General features: G+C 41.4%; 2 long non-coding RNA genes across 2 annotated transcripts in view; one reads left to right on the top strand and one right to left on the bottom strand.

The window, feature by feature from the left end:
- LOC132393293 (uncharacterized) overlaps positions 1 to 27,038 on the top strand; it is an 81,694-nt gene that overhangs the window by 25,283 nt on the left and 29,373 nt on the right. The gene's annotated exons all lie outside the window — the stretch shown is intronic.
- LOC132393294 (uncharacterized) lies at positions 9,698 to 18,664 on the bottom strand. Its single transcript, XR_009511823.1, has 3 exons — positions 16,638 to 18,664; positions 12,584 to 12,838; positions 9,698 to 10,394 (listed from the first exon to the last, which is right to left on the bottom strand). It is a non-coding gene; the product is annotated as an uncharacterized LOC132393294 (long non-coding RNA).

The raw sequence follows: 27,038 nt of genomic DNA, 5'->3' as shown, positions 1-27,038 counted from the left end.
GGGTGTTGGGAGAGTAGAGCAGTGGGTTTTGCCAGTGTTGACTTTTAGTGAGGAGGAGATGTTATTTCCAATCTGCACTGAATTTGCACTCCCAATGAGGAAGTCAAGGATCCAGTTGCAGAAAGAAGAACAGAGCCCCAGGTTTTACAGCTCGATGGTTTTAAAGCCTGAGGTATGATGGTGTTGAGCACTGAGCTGTAATCAATAAACAGCAGCTTGACATACGTATTACTATTGTCCAGATGATCCAAACCAAATGGAGAGTCAGTTAGATTGTAGTTGCTGTTGACCTATTGAGGCAAAAGGCAAACTGTAGCAAGTCCAGATCCTTGCCTTAGGTAGGAGTTGATTCTAACCAAGACCAAGGCACTTCTTCACAGTCAATGTGAGTGCAACTGGGTGATAGTTATTGAGGCAGCCTACCCTGCTCTTCTTGTGCACTGATATAATAGTTGCCCTTTTGAAGCAGTGAGAGATTAAAGGTATCGTTGAGCACTCCTGCCAGTTTGCTGGCACAGATTTTCAGTGTCTGACGCCTTGAGAGGGTTCACCCTCTTGAAAAGAGTTCTGCCATCAGCCTCTGGGTCACCGGATGCCGCAGGGTTTCGCACAGCTGTGGTTTTATTCTCCCTTTCAAAGCATGCATAAAGGGTGTTGAGCTCATCTGGGAGTGAAGCATCGCTGCCGTTCCCAATGTTTGGTTTCACTTCGTAGGGAGTAATAGCCTGCAAACCTGCCAGAGCTGATGGGCATCAGATTCCATCTCTATCTTCAATCAGAATTCTTTTCTCGCTCTAGAAGTATGATTCTGTAGGTTGTAGCTGGCCTTCTTGTGTAGTTCTGGATCACTGGTCTTGAATGCCACAGATCTAGCCCTCACTAGGCTATGACTCTCCTTGTTCATCCATGGCTTTTGGTCTTTACACATTGTGTCTGTTTATTTTCTTGCTGGACTTCTGTTTCTGTTTCTCATTGCAGCAACTGGCCAGGTAGGCTCCCAACAGACTGTAATTAAGCTTTTGCGATTTGCCCAACATTGTAATAAGATGATAAGAAATAGGAGCAGAATTAGGCCATTCCATCATGGCTGATTTATTATCCCTCTCAACCCCATTCTTCTAACTTCTCTCCGTAACCTTTGACACATGAACTAATCAACAGCCTATCAACCTCAGCTTTAAATATACTCACCGACTTGGCTACAAAAGCCATCTGCAAAACTGAGATCCATAAATTCCCCATCGTCTGGCTAAAGAAATTTCTCCTCATCTCTGTTCAAAATGGATGTCCTATTCTGACGGTATGCCCTCTGGTCCTAGACTTAACCACTATAGGTAACATCCTCTCCACATCTATTCTCCTCTCCCTGAGGAGAGCTGCAGACAAAACCTGCTCCTTGGTCATTTCCGAGGCTGAGGTACGTAGAACATTCCAACATGTCAACAGCCGCAAGGCAGGGGCCCCAAACAGCATCCCAGAGCAGGACATCAAAGTGTGTGCAGAATGGCTGGCTGGTGTTTTTACTGACATTTTTAACCTCTCCCTCTCCCAGTGTAGAGTGCCCTCCTGTTTCAAATCATCCATCATTGTCCCTGTACCTAAGAAAACATAGGTAGCTTGTCTGACTGATTGATGCCCTGTTGCACTCACCTCAATTATAAGCAAGTGTTTTGAGAGGCTGGTCAAGGACTACATCTGCAGCTTGGTACCACCCACACTGCACCCCCTACAATTCACCTACCGACGAGATCAGTCTACCAATGATGTCATAGCAACACCGTCCTCACTCACCTGGAGAAGAGGGATGCTTACGTTAGAATGCTGTTCCCGGACCACAGTTCAACATTCAACACTATAATTCCCTCCAGACTTGACAAGCAGTTCAGAGACCTCGGCCTGCACACCACCTTGTGCAGCTGAATCCTGGACTTCCTATCAGATAGCTGACAGGTGGTAAGGGGCTCCCTCACCTTAGGCCCTCACCACAGATGCCCCCAGGGCTGTGTCCTGAGTCCCCTCCTCTCCTCCCTTTACATCCATGACTCTGCTGCCACACACAGCTATTTCTAGCAGTGACTAGACAATCTCTCCTCTGTAGACTAACACTCTGACACAGTGGTGCCAAGATAACAACCTCTCTCCCAATGTCCAAAAAACAAAAGAGCTGATTGTGGATTACAGGAGGAATGGAGACAGGCTCACTCCGGTCAACATCAATGAGATTACAGTTGAGAGGGTGAGTAATTTCAAGTTCCTCGGAATACACATCGTCAATGATATCACCTGGAATGTACACACCAGCTTTGCACAATAGTGTCTCTTCCACCTCAGGTGACTGAAGAAGTTCAGCATGAGCCCCTAGTTCCTCAAGACCTTCTACAGGGGCATCATTGAGCATCCTGACTGGCTCTATCACCACCTGGTATGGGAACTGCACCAACCTTGATTGCTGGGCACTGTAGAGAGTGATACGGACAGCCCAGCACATTTGTGGATGTGAACTTCCCTCCATTGAGGTCATTTATAGCAGCAGGTGCAAAAAGAAGGCCTGGAAGATCATTGGGGACATCAGTCGCCCCAACCATAAACTGTTTCAGGTGCTTCCGTCTAGCAAACGCAGCATTAAAGCCAGGGCCAACAGACTATGGGACAGCTTTTTACTACAAGCCATTAGACTGATAAATTCACATGTCTGTACATTGCAATGGAGTCACAATGCAAAAATTTGTACTCCCTCACATTGTTGGATAGATGTCAGAACTAAGTAAATTCAATAAATTCAATTCAGCTCTATCTAGGCCTTTCAATATTCGATAAGTTTCAATGAAATCTGCTGAACTCCAGCGAGTATAGGCCCAGAGCCATCAAACACTGCTCATATGTTAACCCTTAAATTCCCTGAATAATTCTTGTGAACCTTCTCTGAACACTTGACAATGCCAGCACATCATATGTTATGGCATTATGAAATCGAGAAACCTAACATCATGAATGGCTGTGACGTTTCACTCTCAGATGAACTCCATATTTCTCATCCTCTTGAAATATATGCTAACATTGCATTTGCCTTCCTTACAACTGTTACGAACCCCGTAACTGGGTTACTTACCAGCAAAGATAGAGACGTCCGTTGAGGTTGGGTGGGACTACAACCAGAGGTCATGGGTTAAGTGTGAAAGGTGAAAAGCTTAAGGAGGACATGAGGGAAAACTTCTTTATTCAGAGGGTTGAGAGAGTGTGGAACAAGCTGTCAACGAAAGTGGTACAAGCAGGCTCGATTTCAACATTTATGTGAGGTTTGGATAGGTACATGGCTGGTGGGGGTATGAAGGGCTATGGTACTGCTGCAGGTTAAGTGTTTCGGCAGATTAAATGGTTTCAGCATGGACTAGATGGGCTGAAGGGCCTGTTTCTGTGCTGTACTTTTCTATGACACTAAATATACTGTATATTGTGTAGTCTATAGGTAGTTTAACTTAATTTCCCCAATTGTTTATCTGAGTGGAAATTTTTCACGTCCTTTAAACCTCTGACATTGGCATACTTGTGAGAGGTTTGAAGGACATGGAAAGTTCATTCAAAGCATGTTTATGCAGTCTGATGTCAATAAATCTGATCTATGCTGAAGCAGGACAAGGCACAAGACTGTTTTCTCAGTCCAGTTAATCCCATAAAATCCGACTAACTATTCAGGACTGATGTGAAATCAGAGGAAACGGTGCTCTGAATCTAGTTGACCTTGGCAATTTATGTTCTTTTCCAACATACTACAGCACTTTTTCAAGGACATGCTGGCACACTGCTCCCGCTTTGTATCTCAAGCTTATAGTCTGAAACCACAAATGATTATTATTATTATTTTTTTTAAACTTTTTTAATTGCATTTTTAAATGGTTACAAAGTATGAAAAAACAATGTATATAACCCATACCCCCTCCCCTTAACCCCTTCCCCCTAACTGCCCTATAGAAAAAAAAAGAAAGAAAGAAAGAAAGAAAGAATGCCTGGTTGTTGGAAGATCTCCACATGCTCCATGGAATTCGTAATAACTTTAATATGTATATTTATTTCTTTCCCCTAATAACCAATTGTTTCATCATCAATTGTTTCATAATTGCAGTTACTTGGAAATCGGATACACATTTAAGTATAGATTCTTGGAAGAAAGAAATCTATGGTTGTATTCCATTAGAAAAAATTACTTATAATTTAAGAGATAAATATGAAACATTTTTGAAAATTTGGAGCCCTTATTTACAAAAGACAGGATTAAATATATAGATGCTCTGAAGATGACACAAATGATTATTGACTCACTACTCCTCTGCACTATTTATTTATTTACTAGCTTGCAGTAATTTTTTGTCTTGCGCTGTACTGCTGCCAAAACCCAGACATGTGCCAGTGATAACAAACCTGATTCTGTCATCCCCAACTCCAACAATAGATATGCTTTTTTTAACTTTTATGCTGGAGCTCCCCGATTTTTCTCTTCATCCAGTCTGCCCCTTTCTCCTTGCTTCATTCAGTTCACCCTTGTGTCCTTCTCCTTTCCCCTGATCGACTTCCTTATGCCCTCACCCATATCATCCTGTGTCATCCTGGTCAGATTGAAGGAAGCATGTTAGACTTATGATTGGAGTAAGTGGTATCCAGGAGTGCAACTAATAGCCTCCCTTCTGATGGGCTGAATGTCCTTCCATGCATGATTTGATGCATTTTTCAACGTGACATCAAGGTGCTGGCCACAGCCAAAGTCAGGAGGGTCTTAGTCAGAGTAAACACAAGCAAAGCTGCGGGGCTAGACAACCTACCTGCTGGGCATTGAGGGACTGTGTGAAATAGCTAACAGACTTATAACAGACATCTTTAACATCTCTTTCAAACTACACCATCTCCCTGCAGGCTTCAAGGTAGCCACTGTCATTCTGGTGCCCAAGGCCTAAACAATTACTCCTCAGTGGCACTGACTTCAGTAATCAGGAAGTGCTTTGAGCAGCTGGTAATGGGTCATATGAAATGCCACTTTCCAGTTCACCTGTCACACACCACTGATGGTGCCATAGCCTCAGTCCTTCACTCCATCCTGGAAAACAATGCCTCACACACCAAGATGTTGCTCATCAACTTTAGCTCAACGTTTAACACAATCATTCCTCAGAAGCTGGTGGGTAAACTGTTCCTTGTTGGAGCACAATACCCCTCTCAGTAACTGGATCTTAGATTTAATGAATGACCCCAGTCAATCCAAGTTGGCAGCAACATCTCAAACTTCATTACGCTGAGCACTGATGCACCCGAGGTCTGTGTGCACGGACCACTGCTCTTCACTCTGCTGACTCACAAATGGGCTGCTAGATTCAGCTGGAATTGCATCATCAAGTTTACTCTGGTCAACAGTGGTTGGCCTCATCAGCACCAATGGTGAATCAGCATACAGAGAGGAAGTGGGCAGGCGTGTCAAGTGGTGCAAGCAACCCGAGTCTCGACATGGACAAGACAAAAGAGATGACTGTGGACTTCGGAAAGCTGCAGGTTGACCTCTCGCCATCACATACCAATGACTTTGCTGTGCAGAGAGTGAAGAGCACAAGGTTCCTTGGTGTGTACCTGACGGGCAGTGTAACCTGGGCCCAATAGGCAAGAAGGCACAGCAGCATGAAAAGATCCGCACCCCTATTCTAACAACTTTCTTCAAAAGCACCATTGAGAGAGTTCCGTCTGACTGCATCATTATATGAGAAAAGCATCAAAGTACAAAGGAAAAATTCTTTTTCCAGTGGGTGTACTCATCAAATCTATAGAATAGTAACTGTAAACAGCATCAATGAAAGAGCAAGAGCATAGAAGACACCAAACTACGCAAATGCAAATATAAATCAATAGCAATAATTAATGAGAGCAAGAAATAATAAGATAAGGAGTCCTTAAAGTGAGATCATTGGTTGTGGAAATATCTCAATAGATGAATGTAGTTATCCTCTTTTGTTTAAGAGCCTGATGGTTGAGGGGAAGTAACTGTTCTTTAACATGATGGTACAAGTCCTGAGGCACTTGTACCTTCTACCTGATGGCAGTAGTGAGAAAAGAGCATGGCCGGGGTGGTGAGGATCTTTAGTGATGGATGCTGCTTTCCTGTGACAGTGTTTCATATAGATGTGCTTAATGATTGGAAGGGTTTTACCGGTGATGAGCTGAATCTGCTACTTTTTCCCACTCAAAGTTCCCATACCAGGCTCTAACTCAGCCAGTCAGTATACTTTCCACTATCTATCTATAGAAATTTATCTGTCTCCACAGACTTCTGTTGCTCTTTTGTTGCAATTACATTTATAATGATTGGTCCAGGACAGGTTCTCTGAGATAGTGACACACAGAAATTTAAAGTTACTGATGCTCTCCACTTCTGACCCTCCAGTGATTACTGGCTCATGGACCTCTGGTTTTCCTCTTCTGAAGTCTACAATCAGTTCTTTGGAATTGCTGACATTAAGTGAGAGGTTTTTATTATGAAACCACTCAGCCAAATTTTCAATCTTCCTCCTGTATGATGATTCATCACCACCTTTGATACAGCCCACAACAGTGGTGCCAATGGCAAACATGAATATGGTGTTGGAGCTGTAGTTAGTCATAGGTGTAAAGTGAGTAGAGCAGGGGCTAAGCATACAGCCCTGGAGTGCACCTGTGTTGATGGAGGTCATGGAGGAGATCTTTTTGCCAATCTGAACTGACTGGGTTTGCAAGTGAAGGAAATCCAGGATCCAATTGCACAAGGGGTTATTGATGCCCAGGTCTTATTGTTTACTGATTAGTTTTGAGGGAATGATGGTATTAAATGTTGAGCTGCAGTGATCAAGAACATTTTTGAATATTTTTACTGTCTAGATGTTCCAGGGTGTGTGAAGAGCCATTGAGGTGACATCTGCGATAGACTTATTGATCTCTGAGGACCTAACCTGGTCCCAACATATTGATGCAGTTATAAAGAAGGCAAGACAGTGACTATACTTCATTAGGAGTTTGAAGAGATTTGGTATGTCAACAAGTACACTCAAAAATTTCTATAGATGTACCATGGAGAGCATTCTGACAGGCTGCAACACTGTCTGGTGTGGAGGGGGGTTATTGTGCAGGGCCAAAAGAAGCTGCAGAAGTTTAGTTGGATCCAGCTTGGGTACTAATCTACGAAGAAGTACCCAGGACGTCTTCAGGGAGCGGTGTCTCAGAAAGGCAGCGTCCATTATCAAGGACCCCCAGCACCCAGGCCATGCCCTTTTCTCACTGTTACCATCAGGTAGGAGATACAGGAGCCTGAAGGCACACACTCAGTGATTCAGGAACAGCTTCTTCCCCTCTGCCATCTGATTCCTAAATGGGCATTGAACCCATGAACACTACCTTACTTTTTAAATATATATTATTTCTGGTTTTTGCATGATTTTAATCTATTCAATATACATGTACTGTAATTGATTTATTTATTTGTTATTACTTTATTATATTTTTCTTCTAGGTATGTATTGCATTGAACCGCTGCTGCTAAGTTAACACATTTCATGACACATGTTATATATTATATTATATATATAATAATATTATCACACTATTATGATAATAAACCTGATTCTGATTCTGCTTCAGTAGGCAAGTCAGAGCAGATCTAAATAATTTCTCAGGCAGGAGTTGATACGTTTCATCGCCAAAGCACTTCATCACAGTGGAGGTAAGTGCCACTGGGCAATAGTCATTGAGGGCGGTTACCCTGCTCTTCCTGGGCACCGGTATGATTGAAGCCCACTTGAAGCAAGTATGTACCACACACTGTCGAAGCGAGAGGTCGAAGATATCCGTGAACACACCAGCTAGTTCATCAGTACGGGTCTTCAGTACTCAGCCATCTGGACACGTTGCTTTCCTTGGATTCACCCTCCTGAAGGCAGCCCACACGTTATCTTCATTTACTGACACCATAGGAGCATCATGCGATGTGGGGGGTGGGTGATGGCTCCTCCCTGTTCTGGTGGTCAAAGCGAACATAGAAGGCATTGAGCTCATCTGGAAACAGATCTTACAGAGATTAGTTAAAACCACCAAGAAGGTCACTGAGGTCTCCCTGTGCTCCCTTTTTGATATTTACTGGCAGCGTTGCAGACAAAAGGCCCCAAGCATTGTTGAATCCCACATTCTCTTTGACCACCTACCATCAGGAAGGAGGTACAGGAGCGTCAGGACTAGGACTGCCAGGCTGTGTAACAGCTTCTTCCCTCAGGCTGTGAGACTAAAGAATACCCTGCCTCCACCGAGGTCTTGTCACTGGGAAAGCGAGCTGCTTACTGTTACCTGTGCTGCATGCATTTTGAGTTATATTTTATTAACCTTTTTGTGGTAATATTTTAGTTAATGTCCTGTGTGTGCTATATGTTTTGTGGGTACTACATTGTCCAGAGGAACATTGTTTTGTATGTGTGTAGTCAAACTTTAATGAACTTGAATGTGAATTTGAAATTAATAGGATTGTGCAATGATATTTTTTTTCTCCTGTCTGTCTGTAAAAAGGTTGCAAGGCACAGGATGAGGGGAAGGTTTTGGAAGCCTTTTCACTGGATCTCCCCAGCCTGGTATTTCTGGGAATATACAGCTTGTGCATAAGCAGAGAGGGAATGTTTCCAATTCTCCTACCTCACTGTTTTCCCCCCGACACAGATGTATTTCACTTCCTTCATCTCCACAATTTCCAGTGGGCCAGGTTTCTATCTTTTAGACAATAGACAATAGACAATAGGTGCAGAAGTAGACCATTCAGCCCCTCGAGTCTGCACCGCCATTCTGAGATCATGGCTGATCATTCACTATCAATACCCAGTCCCTGCCTTGTCCCCATATCCCTTGATTCCCCTATCCATCAGATATCTATCTAGCTCCTTCTTGAAAGCATCCAGAGAATTGGCCTCCACCGTCTTCCGAGGCAGTGCATTCCACACCTCCAATAATAAACGAGTCAAGGAGTTTGGGTGAACAACTATGTCATGCTGAAGCTTGTAAGTATTGGGACAACTTCGCGTGATTTGACATCAGTCCTTAATCATTAGTAGGACATAGTGGGATTAACTGGCCTGAGAAAACAGCTTTTTGCTTTGTCCTGCTTTGACATAGATCAAATTTGTTGAGATAAGACTGCATAAACAGGCTTTGAATAAATACAGTAGTGATATCTGCTGACATTAAATACTTATGGCAGCTATTAAACAAGGGACTTAACATGTTGAACAATGTTATTAAACAAGGAACTAATTCTTTTATGTAATGAGGTCTCATTTCCTCTCTACTTGAACAAAGGCTGCATGAAATGTGCAACGAAATGGAAAAATAACCAGGATTCTGTTTTAACATATTTTCGTCTGTTTGTGTAGTGGGATGACATTTTTTAGTTGGATTTTAAGTAGATGCCAAAGGGCATATGCATTTCCAGATTAGTATTTGGAATCAAAATATCAGTAGGGTGCTCTTGCAGTATCCTAGACTTTCCTTTCTCTTTGCTTTAAAGCCATGCAACTCACCATGTCAGCAGATCAAAAACTGTTAACTTATTTGAAGAACACCATACTAATTGTAGAAAATACATTAAGGCAACTCATTAACCTATTTTTGTTTAAATGGTCAGAAGTATTAATAGGAACATCTTTGGCACTATCAGTTTTCTGTTTCCTGTTTCAAGTCAAGTCACTTTTATTGTCATTTCGACCATAACTGCTGGTACAGTACATAGTAAAAATGAGACAACATTTTTCAGGACCATGGTGTTACAAGACACAATACAAAAACTAGACTGAAGTACACAAAAAAAAAACACAGAGAAAGCTACACTATAGACTTACACAGTACTGCATAAAGTGCACAAAAACAGTGCAGACATTACAATAAATAATAAACAGGACAATAGGGCAAGGTGTCAGTCCAGGCTTTGAGTATTGAGAAGTCTGATAGCTTGGGAGAAGAAACTGTTACATGGTCTGGCCGTGAGAGCCCGAATGCTTCGGAGCCTTTTCTCAGACGGCAGGAGGGAGAAGAGATTGTATGAGGGGTGCGTGGGGTCCTTTACCATTCATACTTGGATATTGTGGAGGTGGAAAGTGCAAAATTCCTTGAGGATCTTGCCAGCTGAAGAGGAGAAACTCGTGCTTGTTTTAAAAATCACCTCACTTTTTTTTAATGTGGTGCAGGTCCCAGTAATTATATTTAGTATTCAGATATCGAGAGGTGATGACAATTGCTCATGTACTTTATTCTTCAGATTGAGTTTGCGATAAATTTCCATCCAGTGGCTCCACTTGCTTCTTAAGTGTTAGTGACTGATCCGGTTCTAACATCACATTCTGTACTTCTGGAAAGAGCTGGAGAGTGAGATATTGGAAGAGAGAGAGAGTGAAGTATACAGAGATAGAAAGCATCATAGAGAACTGAAACAGTCCCACACTTCTGCACATGATGTGAATGTTGAAATAGTTTAACTCACTCCATTTGGAGTCATAGAACTAATAGAGTTAACAACAATAGAGTTAACAACATTTGTACTCAATGCCTTGGTTGATAAAGACTATATGCCTACTTTATCACCTTGTCTACCTGTGTTGCCACTTCCAGTGAAGAATGTCCTTCTACCACTATGTCTCTCTGCTCAGCCACACCCTCCAAGGCCAGCTCTGGTTCATCTTCCCAAAATGTTCTTCCCATTTGCCAGTTGGAAAATGGAATCAAGTTGTGGACCTAGAATGATGGATCTCTATCTTGTTCCTTCTTAAGTTTAAACAATGAACTGAAGTATTTTTTCATCTCTGAAGAATTAATGTTACATTTTAAAGAGGTGAACTGCCCCACCCTGTCCATGACAGTTGTACGAGAAATTTGAGGGGCCTTTCATGGAATATCAAGTGATGGATCTCCTCTCAGCTGGTTGGATTTTTCTTCGGCCTTATGAAAAACTAAAGGACGCAATTCATTGATTAGGCTAGAACCCCTCTGTTATTGGCCTTTTGACGTAGGAAAAAAAGATACAAATCGCTTTCTCTCCCCATCAGCTTTTACTGGCAGTTTACCATAAGGCTTATTGCCATCATTCTTGATGAGGCCCAAATAAAATTTTGAAGTCGATATTTCTTTCATTCAGGTAGCTAACCAACGTGAGTCTGACTCACTGGTTGGGCACATCGTGCATAGTTATACACTGCAGAGAAGCTTTCTGAAGATATGTGATCAGTGTATCTATTGAGTCAATCTGCATTTAATGCATGTTTAGTAAAGGAAGTTCTGCTCTTGTACATTTCTATTTTAGACTTGACCCACACAGGACAGAGCACTTGCCTTATCTTCTTTAAACATTTAACACTTTAAATTGTACCATCTGTAGCCTGCGTATTGGCGCACGGTGCTTGGAACCCTCCCAGAAGGACTGGATGAGGTGCTGTTACAGCATCAAAAGAATTAGATATTATTGCACAAGTTGTCTGTGCACTTGGAGTTCGATCATTTTCCTTTCCCAGCACGATATGCCTGTGGATTATTGGAAATAGTTATAGGGCAGCTGTCAAGGTAATTATTTCTGTGTTCTTGCTTTTGCGCTTGTCTGCCTTTCCTGTGGTAAACACACAGTAGGTGGCATTGTAATCTGCTATGTAAAGAGATGATCCAAACCTATTGAAAACATCACTGTAGGCTTTTGTTACAGGGAACTACAGCTAATTATAGGGAAGATAAAGTTCATGAGTAATCCAAAATCTAGTCAGGATGATTCATCCAAAAAATGTACTTAGTTATAGCGGGGTGTTTGCCTGAGAAGATGTACATTGGGAGGGAACAGGAAGCTAATTATTGACAGCACATCACCAACAAACCCAGTGCTAGGCAGCCGTCGATCCCAGGGGATCATGCGTTGGTGCTTCTGGTGGACTGTATCCTCTCCAGGGTGAAAGCCTGGGTGGGAAGATTTGGAGAACTGGCTGTTGCTGTGCAGTGGGTTCCCCCTCTCCATCACTGATGGAGTCCAAGGGAAGGGCAAGTGCCGATACAGCTCGGCATCAGTGTCGTCACAGGGGTTGTCAGAGTGAAGTTGTAAACAACATCAAGCTGCCTTCGGGACCCTGGCTCCAGATTTCTTCCTTGGGTTTTACTCCCAAAGCCTTTCCCACGGGTGGTTACGGCCGTAAGGCAGCGGAGGTTTTCCTTCTCCTGGGTGGGCTGCCCTCCAAGACTGACGAGTCCCACCTGCCTGAAACAACTGGCTTTGAGGCACCAGTGGTCTGCCTTTGCCCCTTCTCTTGTCAGTAGAAACAGTTCCACCGGGCCTAGTAGCTGAGCCACACATGAAGGCCAAGAGTTGGATTTGGTTGCCAGAGGCTGATAGAGTCGCATTCCATTTGGAGGACTTTATAGGTAGTGGGAGCTAATCCCCACTACCACCCCAGCTATGACAGCCTTAGGAATCAACAAACCCAATGCCTGTATAACATAAACTTACACGTAGATGTTTGCAGATGGTAACTAAACAGTGGGGACTCATTTCTTTCCTCAGATTGAGCGCACTTACCTTTGAGGTAGAATATTGTGGATTCAAGTTTCCTTCCAGAAGCCTGAGTTGAGACCAGTGTAGAACTTCCCACCAGAGTATCTATGTTCTCCCCATGACCACGTGGGTTTCCTCCAGGTGCTCTGGTTTCCTCCCACAGTCCAAAGACATACTGGTTGGAGGTGAATTGGTCACTGTGAATTGTCCTGTGATTAGGCTGGGACAATTGTTGGGTTGTTGTGTGGCACATCTCAAAGGACCTACTCCATGCAATATCTGAAGAAAGAGAAATAAACTGCACTTGAGGTAACGCTGTCCTGCAGATAAGATGTTAAGCTGAGCCCCTTTCTATTTTCTTAGGAGGAACTGGAAGATTCCAGGGCACAATTCTGAAGAAGAGATGGAAACCCAACTCTAATGTTCTGATTGACATTTATCAGAAATCAGATTTAATATCACCGGCATATGTCAAGAAATTTGTTAACATGGCAGCATGACAAAATAAATATAGAGAAAAAAACTGAGTTACATTAAGAATATATATGTCTATTAAATAGCTAAGTTAAAATAAGCTATGCAAAATAACAGAAATAAAAAAAAGTAGTGAGGTAATGGTAACACACACAAAATGCTGGTGGAACACAGCAGGCCAGGCAGCATCTATAAAGTGAAGCACTGTCGACGTTTCGGGCTGAGACCCTTCGTCAGGACAGTGAGGTAGTGTTGATGGGTTCAATGTCCATTTAGGAATCATTTGGCAGAGGGGAAGAAGCTGTTTTTGAGTTGCTGAGTGTGCTTCAGGTTTCTGTATCTCCTTTTCGACAGTAACAGAATGACGACATTTACCCCCTCAATTTCCCAATTACTGTCATGTTTGAATTTGCTAAGTTTATATTAACAGGCTTCTGGAAGGAAACTTGAATCCACAATATTCTACCTCAAAGGTAAGTGCGCTCAATCTGAGGAAGGAAATGAGTCCCCACTGTTTAGTTACCATCTGCAACAGCTACATTGCAACAGTGCACATACATTTCAAAAATGTATTCATAGCCCAAGGCTGTGGAAGGTGCTGTATACAGTAAATGATATTCTATTTTACCTTAGAACAAAAGTTAGTCAACCATTCCTTCAAAATAAAGATATTCCTTTAAATAAAAATAACAACAAAATTTTGCAGTGGATATGGCACACATCTCGCCAACGTTAGGCAGCGCCCCTTATCATATACTTCACTGCACTGTTACAAAGACTTCTGATCCAGGATGCGGACACAAAGCACTGTTGCTCAAGCATAACTACAAAAGAGTTTGTCCAGTTATAATTTTCTGCTGTCATATCTGAGCGACATCACATGAATGGCAGAAAAGAGAAAATTTTCCACTCTAAATCTGAAGGCATGCATTATAGCGAAGGTTAAATAAAGGGCAAAATTACACTGCTTCTACAAAGTATCCTTCATCCCAGCTCAGAAACTAACTCACATTATTGATTTGTTTCCATACAAGTTTAGGGTGAATGTATATGTTGACAGGTTTTTGTTTGCTCATTCAGGGAGAGTGAAGGTCATTGGGAAGGGGAACAATTTGTTTGTCCTTGACTGCATGCAAAGGCACTGGAAAGCTGTCTCTATGAACCATTGAATTGTTTAGTTTACAAGCATTTTATTTACAAATGTTTACCATCTTGCCATTGATTGTACATCTTAGATCTCTGAACCAATATCATACCTACCCTGCCCATGGGATACACTACCAACATTCCTATCAAACAGACTTTTCATAGTTATAAAATTTTGCTAAAGAAGCATTTTCCAGTATTGTTCCTCTTCCCTAAATCAGGAAAAGGCTGCACTGTATTCCAACATGATCACAAATTCCTTTGTAGCAGTGTTTTCTGATGACTATTTATCATAGTGAACTTAACTGGCTAATTTTGATGGACTGCTCAACTGAAGAAAGCAGCTTAGTAAAAGGATGATTTGTGTTTATATAAAGTAGATGAACAAGGTTCCAAATTGAGACTCTTGGAGGACAGTCCAGAGATGGATCATATGGTAGAACTTAGATGAAAGAAGGGAAGGGTCACTCTAGTGGGTCTGTATTATAGGTTCTTCCCCCCACCTCCCCATGGTTAGTGGGAACTCGAGGGCAGATGTGTAGAGAAATTGCTCATAGTAGCAGGAATAATAGGGCTGTATTAGTGGGAGATGTTAATTTCCCTGGTATTGATTGGCTCATGTGTTTGGGTAATGATGAAAAAGGAGAGGACAAGTCTACAGGCTAAGTTTGAAGAAATTAGACAGGATCTAGCTGAGCAAAATTGGGTGAGCCTGTTTGAATGAATGGTGTGGAGGCTTTTAAGAGTGTGATATCAAATGTCCAGGGGCAGCATTACCTTTTAGGGTGAAGAGTAAACCTGGCAAGTTAATGGAACCTTGGCTGACAAGGGATATTGAGTCTCTGGTCAAGAAAAAGAAGGAAGCATACATTGGGATAGCTTGGGTTCAAACAAATACCTTTGATTATAACAAGATTAGGAATGTTCTTAAGAGGAAAATCAGGAGGGTAAAGAGAAGGTATGAAATGGATCTGGCAGGTAAATAAAGGAAATATCTTGAGATATTATCTAGATTAGAAGTAGAAGGGTGCTAGGGAGAGAGTAGGTATATTTAGAGATGAGCAAGGCTGCCTATGTCTTAAGCTGCAGGAGATAGGTGGGATTTTTGATGGATATTTCAGTGTTTACTGAAGGTAAAATCATGGTTGCTCGAGAGATAAAGGAAATATTTGGAGATGTTTTGGAGGGTATTCATATTACCAGGCAGGAGATATTTGCAGTCTTACAGCACCTTGAGGTGAACAAATCCCCAGTGCATCCTTGGATGTTGTGAGAGGCTAGAGAGGAAATTGTGGATGTTCTTGCAGAGGCACTTTCTTCATCGTTCGCCACTGGTGTTGTTCCCTTGTTTAAGAGGGTAGCAAGAACAAGCCAGGAATCTACAGGCTAGTCACCCTGACAACAGCGTTGTGGACGTTAATGGAGGGAATTCCGGGTGACAGGATTTACCCTCACTTGGATGATTAGGGGCATTCAGCATGACTTTGTGCATGGGAATGATGAGGGTAGGGCTGTGGATTTTACTGTCTGACTTTAGCAAGGTCCTTGACGAGGTTCTGCGAGGTAGACTGGTCTGGAAGATTAGGTCCCATGGACTACAGGAAAAGAAGATAAGAAATTGGAGCAGGAGCAGGCCATCTGGCCCGCCAAGCCTGCTCCGCAATTCAGTAAGATCATGGCTGATCTGAAAGATCCAAGAAGAATTAGTTGGTAGATTCAAAATTGGCTGAGCGATAGGAGGTTGTTCGTCAGAATGGAGGCTGGTAACTGGTGTGGCATATAGACGAGAGTTGCTACCTCAGCTCCAGTAATCGGCATTTAACTCTTCCTCACAGTGCTGTCTGCATGTTCTCAGGTATGGGTTCTTCAGTTAACTGGCCATAGTAAATTGCTCCGAGTGTGTAGGTGAGCAGTAGAGTGTGGGTATATTTGATGGGAAAGAATAGACATTGAGAAAAAAGAATTAATTTAGAATTGGTGTTATAATGGATGCTGATTGTCACTGTGGACGGGGTGAGCCAACGGATGTACTTCTGTGTTATATGACTAGGACTCCAACACACTGTCGTTACAAACCGGTTAAATGGTGGGGCAGGTTGAAGGAGCTGAATTGCCTATACATTTATTTCTTATGCCTTTACTGGCAACATTTTTCTGTAACTGGATAAATACAACAACAGCTTTCAAAAAACAAGATAAAATAATAAGCTCCAAATTGGGGATCCTAGTCCAATTCTGCAGCAGACCAGCTATAAAGATCGATGTGGGTGCTTAGTAGTGCAGCTGATTAGCCCAGCTTTATGAGTCTACGGCACCAAGTTTTGCCAATTTTTATAAACATACTTTGCCTTAAAACTTATAAAAATATAAAATTACAGTGGTTCTTAAAAGCTGCTTAAAAAAAACATAAGAGTATTTCATTCAAAGACCAATTAAGGTTACCAGTAATTATACATACCTCACATTACGATTCAAGTATTAAGAGCAGTATTTTCCTGTTCAGTGGTTTAAGAATAGTTGTTCAGATTTGGTTTTGACAAGATCAGTTGTGCATGGTTTGGTCATGGGAGATTGTGTTACAATCATATAAACTTTCCCTATAATTTCAGCAATGTAGTGGTTATTGTATATTCAATAGCGTGGAGATTTTTAATTCAAATCCCACTACGTAAAAAATGAATTAACACATTCAATAAATTTGGAAATTTAGGAGTTACTATCTGAATAAATGTTCTTGAAAACTAACCTGTAATAGTTCACTAAGGATTTCCAAGGAAAATAATCTGCCACTAGACTTAATGTTTGCTGAACAACAGTTGTGCAAACAAGAGCTTTGTAGTCACCTAGGGACCAGCAATAAAAATCAATTTTCTAATACCCTAAGAAAAAGACAATCAGAACATTGATCTGTGTAAGAAAACCAAAACTGTAATAAAGCAGAAATAATTACTTCCACACAGCACAGTTGTTACTAGAGAGTTAACAGCTCTTACAATTACTCATCGGTAGAAATTTAAGATGTAGAAATTTGGTTCCGCACATATTTATCAGCTGTTAAAGAAGTGGGTCTGACATCCAACATGATGGGCAAGGCTAGTGTTCTCAAACCCTGGTGGATTTGGACCCTCACTCGGAGAAAGGCAGAAAAGGTTTTGATAATACAAAGATAATCCAGACTCTTAAAATATTTGCATGTTCAATCAAGGGTTCCAGAGTCATCATATAGCAACCGGCTGCTCGAAATGTAGGTTAACTGATAAACCAAAACTCACATTTCCTGGCCGTCTGTGACTTTAATTTTGTCTGTTGTTGTTGCATGACTCAGCGTAGCTCCACTAATAATCGGACTGTTTGACAGTGTCCATGACAATGCTGGCCATTTGACTGGGAACCCATCACCATGAAGATTCCCTCCCTGTTTCACTGGCAAAGTGACTGTATCATGAAGGTGAAATACAACACATCACCAAGAGTCCCTCTCCATCTCTGGAAACAGCCTTAGAAATCCCCGTCTACCAGCAAAATCCAGCTTAGTTAGGGATGAGCACTGAACGTTACACTAGCTAGCAATTTTGCGTTCATCTATGAATTTGCTTTGACAGTTCTTTCTAGGCAGTTCTCTGGGTTTTGAAGTAGCTGTGGAGTGTTAGGAGGGATCTGAAGACTCTGCCATAGGTGGAGCTGGAGGGGACAGGTAGGTAGTTTGAGAAGAATGCTACTTCTGCTGTTTGCATTTGGCCTCTGAGCACTTCATTGTAAATCTTGAGGCGCTCATTTCCTTCCTTGGTCTTCATCCTTCATTTTATGCAATTATGTGCAGGAGATTCCACACTGGTGAGAAAATTACATGTTTAGCAAGGAATCCTGATGATGACTTTGAAGTGTTTTCTCTGTCTTTCTCTTGCCCTTGCAGAGCTCAGCAAGTCTTGTATTGGATGATGGGATTTATCCAACCAACACACACAAAATGCTGGAGGAACTTATCACCTACCTGCCCGTCACCTCCCTTTTGTGCTTCTCCCCTTTCTTCCATCTTCTTCTACCCTCTCCTATCAGATTTCCCCTTCTCTAGTCCTTTACTTCGTTCACCAATCAACTTCCCAGCTCTTTACTTCATCCCACCCCCTCTCCTGGTTTCACCTATCACCTACCACCTTGTACTTCTTCCTCCCCTTCCCTCCACTTTCTTGCTCTAAATTCTCATCCTCTTTACTAGTCCTGATGAAGGGTCTTGACCCAAAACATCAACCGTTTACTCTTTTCCATAGATGTTGCCTGAGTTCCTCCAGCAAAGAAAATGCTATGACTCTGCAAATTGTCCCCAATCTATTAGGATATAAGAGGAGTTAGCAACCTCTCCAAGGCCAATATTGCCAAAGTCAAGAAGTCTAATGACTCTCAACCAACTCTGGTGGATTTCCAGATTTTCTCGTCTTTGTAGAGGCTGCCTTGAGCTCTTGGACAAGTCACCAAAATGCGCGGAGAGGTAGGTGTCATTAATAGACCATGAGCTTAGTGTCAGACTTGAGACGTTGGTCTTTGACACTCGTTTTTATAAATTATGAGGCTTTGCCAGTACACTGGAGACTGTGGTGAATTTCAACATTCATACAGTACTGTGCAAAAGTCTTAAGCACATATATATAGTCCTTTGCACAGTACTGTATTTGTCAACATGGAGTTTATAAATCTGGCAGGAACAAACGATGTTGGGAATGGTAAGGGTGAAGTGCCATGGGAGGGATGTGGGACAGGTGGCAGAGAAGGGGTGGCAGGGGCAGGGGTAGCGTGGTGCAGACTCACCCAGCCCTGAGATACTAGGCAAGGCTACTTGATTCTAAACGATTGGTTTATTGATCATTACAGAATGTCCCTTTGGTGCTTCTCGCTCCCTCCCCTCTCCTTCCCCTTTCACCTCTCCCTGCCTATTTCCCACTTCAAGCAACAATAGAGACTCAGATCAGAATCAAGTTCATCATCATTTACACAGCCATGAAATTTGTTTATATACACACACATCACCTGCAGATTGTGCATCTTGATTCAGGTGTTGAGGTACTAACAGGAAAACAATGAACTTGTGCCAACATGTGCACTAACAATGTCGATTTAAGCACAGTTTTGGGTCCAATATTGATATCAATTACAAAACACTAGACCACCCTATGCCTTGAGCACTGTGTTGCTATTGAGTAATCAGTAGGAAATGTGACACATTTGGCATTTCCCCATTTACAAGATGGATTAGTATGTCCCCATTTGTGGTTGGAATAATTATGTGATTGTCCTCACTCCAGATTTGGAGTCCCAGCATGGGGTGGTCCAGAAAATTGATGTACTTTTTCAACTTTCTCTGAACAACACAGACTACCTCACTCCACTCACTAGTTGTCCTGTAGCAATCTTCAAAGTCTAAGCATTGACTCTATCTGTTGACTGATTTGAATTTCTTTGACTAAGATTTGATTGAGATGATCACATTGTGACAGAGGCTTGAACTCTATAAATATAGTAAGTAATGAGTTTGTAGTTAACACTCAAAATGGAGGACTAAACTTAACATGCATAGCTAGCTACAAAAGGTGATTGATAAGTTTGTGGCCTAAGGTAGAAGGAGTCAATTTTAGAAAACCTAGGCACATTTATTTTTCCTACATTTACACACTTAGTCCAGCGGTCATGGAGCATACGGATCCCTTCTTTGTAGAAGTCAGTGTCCTGGACCTCCAGAAGTGGTCCACAGAAGGGGTGATTGATAAGCTTGTGGCCTAAGGTAGAAGGAGATGAGTTATTAACTTCAAACTTTCTGCATTTTCACTCAAAGAGTTGAACTGCACGTGCACATAACAAGAGCTGTATAACTCAAGACGCTCTCGTTACATGCACGTGCAGTTCAACTCTTTGAGTGATAATGCAGAAAGTTTGAAGTTAATAACTCATCTCCTTCTACCTTAGGCCACAAGCTTATCAATCACCCCTGCTGTGGACCACTTCTACATAGAAGGGACCCATATGCTCCACGACCACTGGACTAAGTGTGTACATGTAGGAGGGGACTATGTTGAAAAATAAATGTGGACCACTTCTACAAAGAAGGGATCCGTATGCTCCACGACCGCTGGACTAAGTGTGTACATGTAGGAGGGGACTATGTTGAAAAATAAATGTGGACCACTTCTACAAAGAAGGGATCTGTATGCTCCACAACCGCTGGACTAAGTGTGTAAATGTAGGAGGGGACTATGTTGAAAAATAAATGTGCTAGGTTTTCTAAAATTGACTCCTTCTACCTTAGGCCACAGACTTATCAATCACTCCTTGTATTAAGCAACAAGATTAACAGAAAATTTGGCAGTTAACCTTGAAATTCAGCAACATTAAGCTGTCAAATATATTCAAAGTACTCTGGAGGTCAGACTATCTGTAAAGGGAGAAAGAGAGTTTAATATTTTATATCAAAAAGCCTTCTGATGAAAAGTTACAGACTTGAAATGATAACTATTCTTTTCTCTCTCACCCCAACCTCCCCAGTGCTAAATGATGCTGTGAGTACTTAGAAAAAGTGATCTAAGCAAAGAATCCCACACCTTATAACTTTTTGATTTAGAATCATATTTAAATTCTGTTTATTTCTAGTTTTTATTGTTGGCCTACCCCGAGAAATCTTCCTTCCTGGAGAGAACAGGGTCTGTTGTATTTGGGAGCTAACTTGGGAGTTACAGTAATATAGCACAGAAAACTGGTCCCTTGACTTAATTGTCCTGAGGTAGGAAATACGTTCCAGATGCTGGGAGAGTCCAGTACCAGAGGGCATGGTTTGAGAATAAGGGGTAGGTCATTTAGGACAGAGTTAAGGAAAAACTTCTTCTCCCAGAGAGTTGTGGGGGTCTGGAATGCACTGCCTCGGAAGGCAGTGGAGGCCAATTCTCTGGATGCTTTCAAGAAGGAGCTAGGTAGGTATCTTATGGATAGGGGAATCAAGGGATATGGGGACAAGTCAGGAACCGGGTATTGATAGTAGATGATCAGCCATGATCTCAGAATGGCGGTGCAGGCTCGAAGGGCCGAATGGTCTACTTCTGCACCTATTGTCTATTGTCCTTGCTGACCAAGGTGCCCATTGATGTTAGATCCCACTTGGCTGCATATGGCCCATATCCTTCTGAACCTTTCCTGTCCATGTACCTGTCCATCTGTCTTTTAACAGTTGTTCTTGTACCTGCCTCAACCATTTTTTCCCATGCAAGTACCACCCATTGTGTATATACAGAATATAAGTTCCTCTGAAAATTTCCCCTTCTTTCCTTAATCCTATGCCCTCTGGTTCTTGGTTCCCCTACCCTGGGAAAAATACTTAATACTTAATGTGGGCCAAAGGGCCTGTATTGTGCTGTAGGTATGCTAACGTCCATGTCTAACTTTCAGATCTGTGCCCTCAAGATTTTATGCATCTCATCCATTGTTAACTCATTTGTTTGAGACTTCGCAATCTTATCTAACATATTTCTGAATGGGGAAACCTTTCAAGATGCATCTCGTCACATTAAAAACAATATGTAAATGTTACTCTTTGAAATGAAGGCATAGCATTGGGCTCCAAATGTCCAACAAGTGTGGGAGGTGAATGGGATATGATTAAATGAACCTATTTTCACCTTTCAAGTGGAGAGTATCAATTTTTTTCAAGATAAGTATCAATTTTATAATAGCAACTTAATTACATTTAACCAATATATTCATTTCTGTAAACAAAATACAATTTATATCCTAAGAAAAACAATTTTGGACTTCAACCAGTCTGTCAATATAAACTACATAATTCAGGGGATGTAAATGAATGGTAAATTCCTGTCTACTGCAAAGAATCAGTTATATTTTCTTGACTTCCTTTTCAATGGTCTGAAATAGTTGGAAATCTCCTCCCTCTACAGGCAATGAGATCTAATGGAAATGGCAGTCAGCAAATCAACTGAAAACATGTCAGATTAGCAAATTTTGTAGCCTTAGCTCTACCTATAATGGGAATATTGAGCAATGCTAGTCTCTTGGTTCTTGGTCAGTTACTTACTAAAATAGGATCTTATGCCACCCACTTGTGGCTTCTTGCCTCAGCAATTTTCTCCTATCCTCATGTAGCTTTAAAAAGCTGCAGATGCACTTTTCCCGTGTCATTAAAACCGCAAACTGCCATGTGACGTCAGCTAAGAATGAGAACATTGCAAATTTAGTTCCATTCTGCGAAGGACAATGCAAACATATTTTTGAGTCAATTATTCTCTTATGTCTCCTCATAGGCCCATTGAAAGTAATTTAACGGTTGCATGATCCCACCCAGGTGATCTCTCCACTTCTTGCCCTCTTCACAGCAGGGCCACTTCCATCCATCTGCATAGAAGATCTGTATTCCATAACCCCGATGGATAAGCGTAGTGTGCTTTCAATTAGCGCATACTTGTGCTGTTTTCAGCATCAGCTCAGCCCTTGAACTAAAAACATACAATATAGGAAACGCTCTGCAAGTCAGGCAGCATCTGTGGAGAGAGAAATACTGTGCTTTAGGCTGATGAACTTTTAGTTTTCATGCAAGGAGATCAATCTAGATTATCAAATGTTTCTCTAGACATGATACTTGACTTCCTGAGTAGTTTCAGCATTTTCAATTTCTGCTTTCTAAGGTAATGAAAGTTTGTGGCTTCACCTGCAAGTTCTATTGATTGCTGTCAGATACTGGTTGCCAAAGTTAGTGTTAAAACTAGTAAATAGTTGTAACATCACCGGTCATTGTCTATTGACAAGTCTTCCTTACTCTTCGCAGGTCCTTTACTCTCCTCCACTTTGTCTGCCTATTTACACATTTTGTCCAACTCATGTTGTAAATTTAGAGTTGTCTCTGCCCACATCCCCCCACAACCATCGCCAGTTCCTTCGCTTGCCCTTCACCCACAGTCTCTGACATACGCAACCCAACAAGGATTGTGGTTCTGAAGCTAGAACTTCGGTAGAAACTAATGCAGTTGTGGCTCAAAGACTGAGCTCTGAAGATTAAAATTAGTACCTCCCCACATTGATGTAATATGCTGAAAAGAACTTCTTTTATAACTCCGAAGAAATTTATTGCCAACTGGTCAAGTTTTTATCCGTGGCTTTGAGCCTTCTGTGCAGACATTTGTCAAAAGCATATTTATAAGTCAAAGTACAGAATGTGATAGAGTTCCACAGTTCAGTCGAGTTACTACTTTATCACCAAGGTGTGTACATGGAGTCGAAAAGCCTTTCCTACCATCCACATCATCCTGCTTCCAAATGATCAACTAGATAGGATGCATAAAAAAGATTTGTGGAGTGGCATTTGTTTTGCACAATTTTCTTGCCTCTTGCTTGCCTCTTTCAAAACCTGAGCAGATGGCCCTGCTTCTCCAAAGAGCAGTGTCATACGCCTTCCTGAACCCGTTTTTGCTGTGTGTACATTGTTGAAACTGCATAATTCCCCATTTACTGTGGATAATCTGTTCATTGGCAACAATACTGTGGCCAATAGGTTTGATGTTGCTTGCTATCTATTTTTAAGCCTTTTCCACAAACTACATTTATTTGATATCAACATCATATTTCCTGATTCACTCTTCCCACCATTGAATAATTGCCAGTAACCCTATGGGCTTACGAGATGTTGTATCCTTTTAAAATCTCCAGTGTATTCCACTGCATTTTCAAAACTTATAAACGTGGCAAAAATATTGCGCTGATGTATTTCAGAGCCTTCTTCTAATTGGTTGTCTTATAGGCACTTCGTATTGATTGCTTGTAAAGTGGTCTGATTTAAGAGAGCTGGAGGTTATGCTATCAAAAGTAACAACTGAGGTTCATGGATGTGGCCCTCTGTGGACAAAATAACGGCCGCCTCTGGAATGCTTGTCCTCAGCAGAACCATGAAGGAAAAAACAACTAGAGAATAATAGGATTGGCAGATATTTAGTCCTGTCTCCTATGCTATATATATATCTGTCTGAAGCATCCTGTAATCTGACAATTTTTACATTCCCGTAAATTAGGAAGGATTTGCTAGAAACACAACCTACGCCTGTCTATATCCTGGCTTAAAGCGCCACCTACTGGAAAATGGAGCAAAACAGTTTGTTGTGAAGGAAAGTAGTTTCTACAAGATAATTAACTTCTACTAAAGTTAGTTTCTATTACCAATACTTTCAATACTTCACCTTTTAAGGAAGGCTTTAAATTTTTTTTTGTCTTTGACAGGAGTGTTTTAACTGTCTAGAAAGTTCTGTGTGAGTGAGTAGTATACACAGGAGCAGTGGGAGATCTGGCTGAATTTTAAATAAGGACCACTGAAATCTCATTTCTCTTGGACATGTTTGGGCCCCAAATTCTCATCCCACTATCTTTTCTAGCCAGGAAACTGTTATCAGACATCTGTCTATCTGTGTTGTAAAGTGAGGACAGGCAGTTTGCTCGTCTACAGATTAAAACATAGCAGAATGAAAAAGGAATTAATACATTGCGGTTTCATCTCTGCTTGGACTTGGGTTTTGTTACACAACATTCATTTCTTTAATACTGCACATGCACCTTTAAGAGTCCATTATATTTTTCCATTCCCCTGCTCCTCTCTTTCACATTCATACCTTGCACACTGTTCACTTGGCATGAACTGCAGTAAATTAAGAGTTAACTGCAGTATCAAGATTTTTGTACATACTTCAGTCAGGTTCTGTGCTTTGTTTAGTGAGCTAAAAAGCTGTGCTACTGGAAGCTATGACGTGCTTACATCTATAAGCATATGATATGCATTAATCTTAATAGCTCATCTTCATCACTGGCAAAGAAAATAAGCCAGTGAAATGTGTCCTGTTGTGGGATATCGAACCAACGATATCACAAGTCCAGTCATGTTTCATTGCTGATGCAAATTCTGAAAGCAAATATTCCCATGTTATTAAGTTTGATGAACTTAATTAACCATAGTTCAGATAGGAGATTAAAATGGACCATGGATACAAAATGTAGTATAAATTTATAAAAGCCATTTAGATTAATTTTGGTTTATTTTAAGAGGGCTACTTTTGTTACGTCTTTGGAGCTCAAAATAGGTGAGGTTTGAAAGGCTTCTGCATGCTTGTCTGTTACAGCTGAGAACATCTTTAGAATGTGCAGCCAGCGATAATACATGTGGCACAAAGGCAGTTGACAAGTTGCTTCATGTTTCAATGTTCTTTTCCAACTTTTACAATATGTACTAAATTTTCCCACGGTAGTACGTCAGCTGCAACAGAAAAGAGTGTGGCGAAATAGCTTAATGCAAAGGGAATGTCTCATTGTTGGAGGAGAATAATTTAATTTTAATAATCTTATCAAAAAATGCTTGTTATGTAATGTGTGAAGGACATAAACAGTAAACAAGGAAGCATTTTTTTCCTGGCTTACCTGCAACAGCACTCAGGGGTTCAGATTGAACACTTGGGCAGATAAATCAAACCTACTTCCAGCCAATGTTAAGATTATTTGCCACTTCCATTGGGCACCTAGTGTTAAAAATAACCCCTTACATTCTGAGGTTAATTTGGCAGGTCTGGTTAGAAAAAAAATGAGGAACATGGGAGCAAATTGAGCCGATGTGATTTGCCATTTGGACATCGAACAGCAATCCAGACAGATTAGCAGTCCTCATATGTAGACACCTGGTACAGGTGTCATTGTGATAGTGTTGAACGAAATTCAGCAGAGGAGGCCATTCAGCCCATTGTGTCTTTGCCAGATCTCTATCAAGTCAACTCATTAAATCCACCCATTTGCCTCTTCTCTATTGCTTTACAAAATTTTCCTAACCATAGTTGTGAAGTGAGGGAGAAGATTGCTGAGCCTCTGACAATGATCTTTGCATTATCAGTGGGGATGGGAGAGGTTCCAGAGGATTGGAGGGTTGCAGATTCTGTTCCCTTATTCAAGAAAGGGAGTGGAGATAGCCCAGGAAATTATAGACCAGTGAGTCTTACTTCTGTGGTTAGTAAGTTGATGGAGAAGATCCTGAGAGGCAGGATTTATGAACATTTGGAGAGGTATAATATGATTAGGAATAGTCAACATAGCTTTGTCAAAGGTAGGTCATGCGCTAAGAGCCTGGTTGAATTTTTTGAGGATGCGGCTATACACATTGATGAAGGTAGAACAGTAGATGTAGTGTATATGGATTTCAACAAGGCATTTGATAAGGTACCCTATGCAAGGCTTATTAAGAAAGTAAGGAGGCATGGGATCCAAGGGGACCTTGCTTTGTGGATCCAGAATTAGCTTGCTCACAAAAGGCAAAGAGAGGTTGTAGACGGGTCATATTCTGCATGGAGGTTGGTGACCAGTACACTATGAATGGTCACTGGCTCTGCCATTCATGGCTGATCTGGCTATGGGCTCAGCTCCACCTGCCTGCCTGACTTTTCTTCATAACCTTTAATTCCTCTGCAATGCAAAAATCTAACTACCCCTGCCTTAAATATATTTAATGAGGTAGCTTCCACTGTTCACTGGTAGTTTAATGAAAATGCTACAAAATGGAACACATACAAAGAGCATGCTGGGCAGATGAAAATAAAGTCAAGTCGCAGTTTCAAAAAGAGCACTAATTTGCATGCTGTTAATGAAAAATCTGATGATGAGAGTGACACAGAACTGAGTAGCTTGAGATTTACAATGTGAAAACTAACAATAGACAAGTCATCTGGCTTACACCAGAAGTGAACGACACATTAATTAGAATAGAAATGGTCACTGGCCCAGTTGTTTCAGTCACTCCACAAAATGAGCTTGAACAGCATTTCGAAGATACTAAGTTGAAGCCTGCAGATAT

Source organism: Hypanus sabinus, chromosome 4, assembly GCF_030144855.1.
Source record: "Hypanus sabinus isolate sHypSab1 chromosome 4, sHypSab1.hap1, whole genome shotgun sequence".
In the NCBI taxonomy this organism is placed as follows: domain Eukaryota; kingdom Metazoa; phylum Chordata; class Chondrichthyes; order Myliobatiformes; family Dasyatidae; genus Hypanus; species Hypanus sabinus.
This window is presented reverse-complemented; position numbering and strand designations above follow the sequence as displayed.